A 9,454-nucleotide genomic window follows, 5' to 3' on the forward strand; every position below is an offset into this window, starting at 1 on the left:
GACTATTATAATAAACATATTAAACATATTTTGACGACAGGACAAGTCTGAGTGTGATGGCAAGGGTTCCATTTGTGTGAAAATCCAAAACTGAATGAACAAAGATATCAGTGGAATCCATCATCTTGGCTACAGGCATTCAGCATTCAAATATAATTCTTAACACAGACCACATTCACAGTATTCCCCCAGGACTCCAATGAAGCCCCCAACCCCAACCAACCAACACCAACAGATCGATTCAGTTGAGTAGATTGCGCTGCTGCTGCTGGGTTTGCAGTGTGCTTGACAGCATGTATTACAGGCAGCATTTACTGCAGACAGAGATTAGTACAGGACAAAAACTGCCAGTCGAACTTCATCCGACCCGCACAACAGCTGGCTCTCAATGACTATTCCACTCCATCAGAGGGAACATGCTGTCAGGTTGGTTTCTGCATGTGAGTGTAAAAAGCAGTGCTCACTAGCTTATTTTGTAATAAGCTAATTAGCCAACATCGTCAGTCATCATGTGGCAAACCAGTAGACAGCTCTGACAAACTGACACATTTCCTTTCATCATATTTCCAAGGGTATTATTTATAATTAAGAGTAAACAATTAGGTATAATTGAATATTTCAACAGATATGGCATCATTGGCTGGAGTTAAATGTAATTTTATTTTGCAGTCATGTCAATGGCATTCAGAAACTACATTCATACAAGATCAGCTGTCAACATTTTTATATTTTAGGCAATAATTCATACATTTCTGAATGTATTCATTTTCATCACCACAGGTTTTAGGTATTCATACAAGAATAGCCAAACTTAGCCTTTATATTTAGTTCGATTATTTACTATGAGCACTTATAGAAATTCATTTGACCTTATTTTGCCCCTCGAGGGGTTACATCCGATGGACATGTGGATTTACAAAATGTGTAAGATGTGTCAACACAAGATTAGCATTTTATCCTTAAAAAAAGAACATTTTCACAGAAAATACATATTGTCACTGCTAATAAAAAAAACATTTTATAATGCAAAATATATAGAGAATGGCGTCTCTCTCTCTCTCTTAAGAGTAACTTCCAAAATGGAGGACATACTGTCTGTGCATTCAAAGGCAATACCTAGAAAGAAAGCTAGTTAACATAAAAAAATTAACAGCCCAAAATGAACTGCTACAATCCGCTGTTCTGTAACAAATGGGATTTATCATTTTTTGTTTTGTTTGCACTGGAAAATGTCCACTAATAAGCTTGATTTAAGGAGATGTCCTTTCTATAATTGTGGATTTGTCTTATATGGCAAAGTCAGGTCACAACATTATTTGGTTCTTTTGCTTCTTTTCCTCCATGCAGCTAGTCTGGCCTCCTCTTCATCTCACAGGAACTGTTAGAACGTCTGAACAGCGGCGTTTATCTGCCTCCCTGTGGGCTGGACACAAATACAAAATTAAACATTAAACTCTGCTATCAATTCCGGATAGTAGACGAAGATGTGCCAATTTCCGAAACGCGAGATTCAAGCTCACACAGACATGTGTTAAAGGAAGCCATTTCATGAAGAGAACTGGAGGGCATTTTGTGGTTGAAATGTTAAACACAAAATATAGCTCATTACCTGGGTGGTTTATTTTGCATGGATTTTTGCTTATCTTTTTCAAGAGTACCAATCAGTTGAGAGCACTGTACAGTCTCTATTCTCACCTTCTTGCGAACTTAGTTTATTATTTATGATTACTTTGTTTATTATCCATATTAACACAAAATATTGGGAGACATATCATTCACCATCCAAACATAATACAAATGATAGGACGATAGCCCACCATTACATAAAAGCAGATTTTTTTATACCAAGGTGGCTCGTAATATTTTTCTTTTTCCAGTACGTCCTGGTACTCATGATTCTCACTGTTCTTTGCTTACAATTTTAGGCTATACATTTACATTTACTGTTAGGCATTTAGCAGATACTCTTATACACTACATGGCCAAAAGTATGTGGACACCTGACATCCAACATCTCATCCAAAATTATGGGCATTAATATGGAGTCAGTCCACCCATTGCTGCTATAACAACCACCACTCTTCCGAGAAGGCTTTATACTAGATGTTGGAGCAGATTTGTTTCCATTCATCCAGAAGAGCATTAGTGAGGTCAGGCACTGATTGGGCAATTGGGCCTGACTCGCAAGTTGGCTTTCCAACTGATCCCAAAGATATTGTATGGGATTTAGGTTAGGGCTTTGCGAAGGCCAGTAAAGTTCTTCCACACCGTTCTCAACAAAACCATTTCTCGCTGTGTGCCCGAGGATAGTGTCATGCTAAAATATGACAAAATGTTGGGGAAGCACAGAATTGTCTAGAATTTGACTGTATGCTGTAGGATTAAGATTTTCTGTCACTGGAAGTAAGGGACCTAGCCCAAACCACGAAAAACAGGCTCAGGCCATGGGGTGTCCGGATACCTTTGGTCATACAGTGTACATCTTACATATTACTCATATTACATCGTTTGCCCTGAGAATGTGAAACCATTTAAAGCTGATGGTTGAAATGGAATACCTTCATTTCCAGAACAGTCTCCTCCGCTGGACAGACCTGGCAGTTTCTGTGTTTTTTGAAGTCTGAAACATGACAGAGAGGCTCCTGGGCTTCCTGCTTGAAAAACAGGAGTTTATCTTCATGAGGACAGCAACGTTTTCCATTCTTCTTTTCAGATCCACTCTCAATCTTCCGCTTCAGGCAGGACTCCACTGTGTTATTTAAAAGCATGAAGACAGGAGGATTTAAAAGAGAGGACTTTCTCTTGCAGAGAGGACACTCCTGAGAGCTCTTCTTTCCCCATAATTCCTGCGCACAAATGCTACAGAAGCTGTGGCTGCATGCCAGGACAAGAGGGTCCTTGAAGATGTCAAAACACACAGAACAGCAGCTCGTTCGCCGCAAAAAATCTTTCGGCCTCATTTGCAGGCTCTCTCGCACCTGTCTGAAAACAACTCTTAAATCTGGGATTCCTATTCCCCTCATTTAATTCTCACTCATACTGTTTACTGTAAAGCACACACCCTGTAACTATAAACCTGAAAAGCCAGTCTATCAAAGTGCGTCATGGAACAGAATGGTGGCTTGTGGTTGTGAGATCACTATCCTTGAGCTCTCAACCCACCTCCTGGAGGGCCTGCACTAAGACTGCTCGCCCGTGGTCCTGGAGGGTATAGATTGAATCGATGACTGATACAGGAGTTTTCTTTCTCCTGGTCTGTATACAGCTGCTGTGAGATTTAAGTTTTAAAATGCTTTCTGTTCTTTTCTGTCCAGTATTAACCAAATAGTGTGAATATTAATACACTTTCTTTAAAAGGATAGTTCTGATTTTCTGATCACTGAATTTGGTGTTGCTTTGATGCTGATTTGTTGATAAAAGGAAACATTAACGAGCGGCAGATATCTGATGGCAAAGTGCCACATTTTATAGTTTTTTTCTTCTATATTTTGATACTTAGAAAAAAAGTGTAAAGTACTGGGTTGAGAATAAAATGAAGGCTGATAGTTTAACTGTGACTTGCGAATAAATAAATAATCAGGAATACATTTATTTACAAAGAATTTCAATTAAAAACGACCTTGAAAAGTATTGGCATGAAATCAATGGCTTCTCTTACAGATAAAAATTCTCATAATACTTCTTGCTTGTTTTTACATTTTAATGGGCGTTCAGCTGACAGTTGGTCACAAATTAGCAGATCATTCAGCATTATATTTTAACTGTTAGTATTTTTTCCCACTATTTTTTTACAATTGACTCAGCTTCTAGTCTGAACTCACAATGCAATGCCTTGCGCAGAAATCACTGAAGTTAATTCTCAAAGTAACCTTTTGGTTTCTACAAAAACTGCACAATCTAGAGCTGGATTTAATTGGACATAACAAACCTATAGCCACCATTCTTAAATGAACATTCATGAGCACATTCATTATCGAGGCAACTCATGTTTTTAAGAGATGTATTGATCAGAAGGCTGTAAACCTGGAACAATGATATGGGTTTATGAATATGCAAGAACAGCAACACCACATTGCCAAAAACAATTTTGATTCTTTGAATAATCCCAACAGCATGCTTCTCTAAAGGTACGCATTACCTACAATGCACTGCTTCGGGGGAGCTGAAAGATGCAAACATTCCCAGTTTGGCTACCCTACAATTGGAGAAATCAAGAAGTGTTATAATGGAGCACTTTAACAGACTCAACTGCTTCTTTTCTGGTTATGAATTCCAGCATTTCCTACTTCATTAATATTGATGTGGCTGCCAGCATTCCTTGTCAGAACGGTAAACTCTGCTTTTTTGCTATATCCAAAGGCCAGAGCTCTCAAAGGAAGGCACATTTAAGAGAAAGAGAAGACAAAACATTGTTCACAAAGGTAACCAAAAGCAGTTCTAGATTTAAGTTAGACATTCAGCTGATAGCTAGCTGTATTTACTGAGAAGCATTGTCACCTTCCCATGTTGGCTGCAAAAGTGAACACAAATGACAGTTTGGGACATTCAGTAATGTACCTTTGGCCTGTCTGAATTTAAAGTTTGACTTCTCCAAGGTATGATGACGTAGAAAATCTCTCAAAGGACCTTTACCTTTTAACTGATCTACCTGTCACGGTATGGGTGCTGGGACCCAGGCGCAGTGGGAAAAAACCACGAAACTCAAAAAGGGGAAAATTAACAAAGACTTTACTAACAGGCAAACAAACAGGGAACAAACAAGGCCACAATGGGCAAAACCACAAACTCAAAAAATATCTAAAAGCAGAAAACAAGAGGGACTCACAAATACAGGCAGGGCAGAACACAGGCAGGCAGAACACAAGGGTAATTCAAACAGGTAGGTCAAACACAAGTAAGTCGAACAAACACAAACAGGTCACAAACACAGGCAGGTACATACGGTCGGCGCAAACATACGTAGGAAACAAACACAGGAACAAAGGAAATGCAGAAACTCCAAAAAACACTAGAAAACCAAGACATGGGCAGGAACACATGGGGCAGAGGCTTACGCACAAACAATCTGACATAACCACAAGGAACCAGCACCTGAGTCAAGGGAGGGGGAAACTTAAATAGAACAGACACTGACGAGACACAGGAGGGCACCATGAACAATCAGGCCACAGAGAGGGAAGGGAAAACGAGACAATCAAGAACCAATAATGAGACCATTGAAAACAATCATACAATTAACACAGGGGGAGCAGGACACAAAACAGAAGTGCCGCCATCTGGCGGCCCAACAGGGGAAACGCAGACAAGAACACAGGACCATGACACTACCGGCTTTTTCAAAGGACCTTTTTACTTTTTAACCGATCTACCGGATTTTAAAAACAATTCCTTTTGCCTCACCTTCTACTATCATTTAAAATGGCTCGCATGCTATATATTTTGATGCTAAAGGTTAATTTCTCAAAGCCATTTTACATTAATTATTCTCACTCTACTGATACAGTGATCAGTCTGCTATCAAGAGTGAATGGTCAGAAGGGAACAATCTGATTGGTTTTAATAAAACAATCTGGTTTTGGTGTTGTTTTATTAAGAAACAGCTACTTTCGAAAGAGGTAGAGAAATGGATGGTATTTTTCTCTGTTTTTCTATCTTTATCATTCCCCCGTCCACCCCCAACTGAAATAAGTATGATACACTCTGGATCTTGCAAGACATTGTTAAACACAAAACTACTGAGTAAATATATCAGAAGCACTGGGAATCCTACACCCCTTGAACTTGTGTGTAGCCACTAACTGAGATAATCTTACCTTACAGATATTAAACAAACATGACTGGTTGCGTCCTTTTTAAAAATCTGATATGGCACATTATTAGCTAAAAAGTGTACATTTGTGAAACAATTTAGAACAATTATTTGTATCGGATGGTTTTGCTGGGGACAATATTACTGAGTCTTGTATTAGCTTGTTCTGTACTGCGCAGTGTTATTAGAGCTGCAAATTGAGGCATGACCTGTTCTCACACTCCCTGCCCTCTCTCCAGCGCAAAAGCCACGGGTAATAAGTAAGCGTGCCAAGTAAGCGTGGCGATTTAAGGTTGTCTGTTCTTCACGGGTGATGACGGAATATGACAAATACTCACATTGAACAGGTATTCATACGTCACGTAAAAACATAGCCCGGTTCTGGTATTTCCGCTCCAGCTATTAATTCCTCGACAAGCTGGGGGAACTCCAGTAGACAAGGGTTTGGTTACCAATACGAAATTAAAGAACCACGTCGCCGGGGCCTTATCGCCATAGATGGAAACAAAACGAGAGAGAAATTATCGATATAAATCAAGCTGCTTCATTCCGAACCGTCTAAGGTCCGCAATGAAAATGCCCTGTATCTTGGACTATACTGACTATACGACCCACATACGGTATTCGCCACTGGACTGAGCCTTCGCCCTCAGTTTAACTTCTTTCAACAGAGTGTTCGCGCATGTGATATAGGCTACGTTACGCATCCAAATGCAAAAAAGTAAGCGAATATCGCATTTTTAATGATGTGCAATTACCGAGAAATTCTGATAGGGGCTATGTGCGTTTAGATGACAGGCGCATTGGCAGATATACGATTCATATCGGATTTAATATTATTTCCACATACGACTGTGGCCCAAAACGGATATGAAAATGTCCGATTCCATGTGCTCTTTCCTTGTTTACACGTTCATAGTACATATCAGATCTGTGCCACATTTGAGAAACTAATCGGAATTAGGTCACTTTTACCAGGCGGTGTAAATGCCTATGTGATGAGGCTGTTCTCCAGAGAGGCAAAATTCTCAAAACTGTCTACAAAGCAGAAATGGCTACCGGAAGGTCTGACGTGTTTTTTTTCACGGTGGTCTCCTGTTAGGTCACAGCGGTGTTCCCACACTTATCTATACCAACTCAAGGATTGTTCAAGGGCTTTTAAGGTTTCACTTCCCCATGTGCATATACATAATGTACAATAGCGTTTCGCAAGTAGGCCTACTGATAACGATATAGTTAGCCTCAATTTATTTAAAAATGAATGCTTTCCCAAGGATCAGTTATTTCAGCTCAAATTCAAATTTTAAGGAATGTATTTATTGGAAATAAATATATGCAGCTTTTCAAGATGAACATGAAGGCATTCATTCGTGTGGGCTAATTTACAAGACCTTTCAAGTCATGTTGTTATTTTTCAACTTTACAAGGATTTTCCTGGGGAGTAAGAACTCAACATGTCATACATCCCTGCAGCCGCAACAAGAAAAATGTGCCTGTCACCACTGTGGTCAATCAGGCATGAATGAATAAGTCACTTTCTGGAGTTTTAAAATATTCACTTTTAGTGTGTTTTTGATTGGATACACACTCGAGATAGACTTGAAGTAGAGGTCATAATAATCAGATTAATTTTATAGTGTTTATTCACAATGACACACATAAAAATCCCTTTTTACTTTGTGCTGCTCCTCCCATCCTTCTCAGTTCAAAAGCAGTGAAAACCCTTCACTCCAAAGGTCAAGGAATCGAGAGGCATAGTTTAGATGCAGGTGCCTGGTTAATGGATTGCATGTGTTATACCACTCTGCCTGTGTTGCATGCATAACAACACACAAGCTACTAATAAATAATATTAAACTGAAGCTATGATTATGTTTAACTATGAAGCAGAAGTTTCCGCTGAATTGACAAACCTTATTAATTTGAATCTGAATTTGCAGATGAGGAGCTCCAACAGATAGAAAATAAACCAATTAAGGCCTTTTGATTTGTTGCACTCATTTGCTTCTCTCTACATGTAAACTGAAAAAAATGATGTGCAAAATTTACTTACAATTTGTAGTAAATTTGAGTAAATTCAACTTGCTAAATATTAAACTTACTTATTTGTAAACCTTAACATTCAGAGCCAATAAGTAAAGTTTGCTTGATCATTGTCACTTTAAATGAACACTGACTATGTTGTATTTAGTAAGTGATACTTAACTAAATTATGTAAAGCCAACATAATTTTAAAATACACAATATAACCCGTTTTACACCATCTGGTGCAGACTCATTTTTATAAAATTTCCAATTACAGTTTGGTATCTGATTTCCTTAACATGTTACTTTCTCTTCAAAGACAAAACACTGTTTTAAGAGCGAGAAAGAGACCTTCAATTAGTGCAATGCAAGGAAAGTCATATCCACACATGGTAATCTCCTCCATGAAGCCTGTTGCTAAACACAATGTACTACTGTATCACAACCTCTTACTACCGTAAGTGTAGGCCTAACTGACCATTTATTTTGCAGGTTCACACACTCCTGCTGCACTACACAGAACTCTAGGAAAGTGGGTGGTTCCAACTCTGGAATAAAGACTGTAAATGCTACTGGGTATTATGGATCAAATTTACTTGATTTGAAGACAGAACCTACAAAAAATACAAATAACAGGTAAAATAAAGGGTGACACATCTAAGTAAAAGCAGGTAAATAATATTTTCTTGGAGAAATGAAAACAAATGGTCTTGGTTAGATTTACAGGGCCAAAGTATATTTTTTTCCCAGTGTAGTACTGCTGATAAAGGAAGTCCTGCCATTTCTTTCCTTGATTGCAGCGCTCTTAAGCCTGATTTGTACTTCTTCGTGTAATCCTTGTCGTATTTTGACAAGTGTCGTGCAACAAAAATGAAAGTGTCGCATGACGTTTCGGCTGTGGAGAGTGTTCTGTAGTATGTGGTAATGAGATGCCAAACTGCTGATGTTTCCATCTGTGAAAGCATTGCAGCACCCAGTGAATTTACCAAGAAATAGGGGAGGAATATATTTTATATCTAATTTTTTAAAAAATTTAAGGATACAAATGGAAAAAGAAGTCCGTCTGTCACTCAGATAAACCGAAAAATAATGACGCATCCATGACAATGAATTTCGGTGTTCCATTTGGCTGTCCAATCAACACTGTGCGACAAAGTATGAAGTTCTGTGACATAAAATTCCGGAGGTGTGCAACACTGAAAAAAGTGTTTTTTTTTTTCATTGAAAATACATAATTTTTGTATTTTATTTTAGCATTTGAAGTCTGCCCTCTAAACTCTCAACCGTGACGCAACTAACCATGTGATATTTGGACCAATAGCTGAGAGGGAGAGGTCGGAGAACAAGAAAAACATTTTCTAAAAGTTCTTCCTGGAGGCCGTCGCACACTGCACCGTACGAACACACAACACCGCGTCTTTTTGTTCTTCGGTTTGTTCTCATTACGTCTTTTTGCTCATAAAGTTCTACTTCTTACGAAGTATACTGCCTACTTGAAGGCACAATACTCTATAAACTGCACTGGAGTAACTTAAAATGTATTTTCTTGCTTTAAAACATAAGCCCATTGATGCCCCTATACCAGCCATTCTGAGTACCAAAATACTTTGAAGAATCTAA

General features: G+C 38.6%; 1 long non-coding RNA gene across 1 annotated transcript; it reads right to left on the minus strand.

Moving 5' to 3' along the window:
• Positions 1–641: 641 nt before the first annotated feature.
• On the minus strand, positions 642–3,754 carry LOC135247556 (uncharacterized). Its single transcript, XR_010328235.1, has 2 exons — positions 2,559–3,754; positions 642–1,423 (listed from the first exon to the last, which is right to left on the minus strand). It is a non-coding gene; the product is annotated as an uncharacterized LOC135247556 (long non-coding RNA).
• Positions 3,755–9,454: the final 5,700 nt, after the last annotated feature.

This window comes from Anguilla rostrata, chromosome 2 (assembly GCF_018555375.3).
Source record: "Anguilla rostrata isolate EN2019 chromosome 2, ASM1855537v3, whole genome shotgun sequence".
Taxonomy (NCBI): Eukaryota; Metazoa; Chordata; class Actinopteri; order Anguilliformes; family Anguillidae; genus Anguilla; species Anguilla rostrata.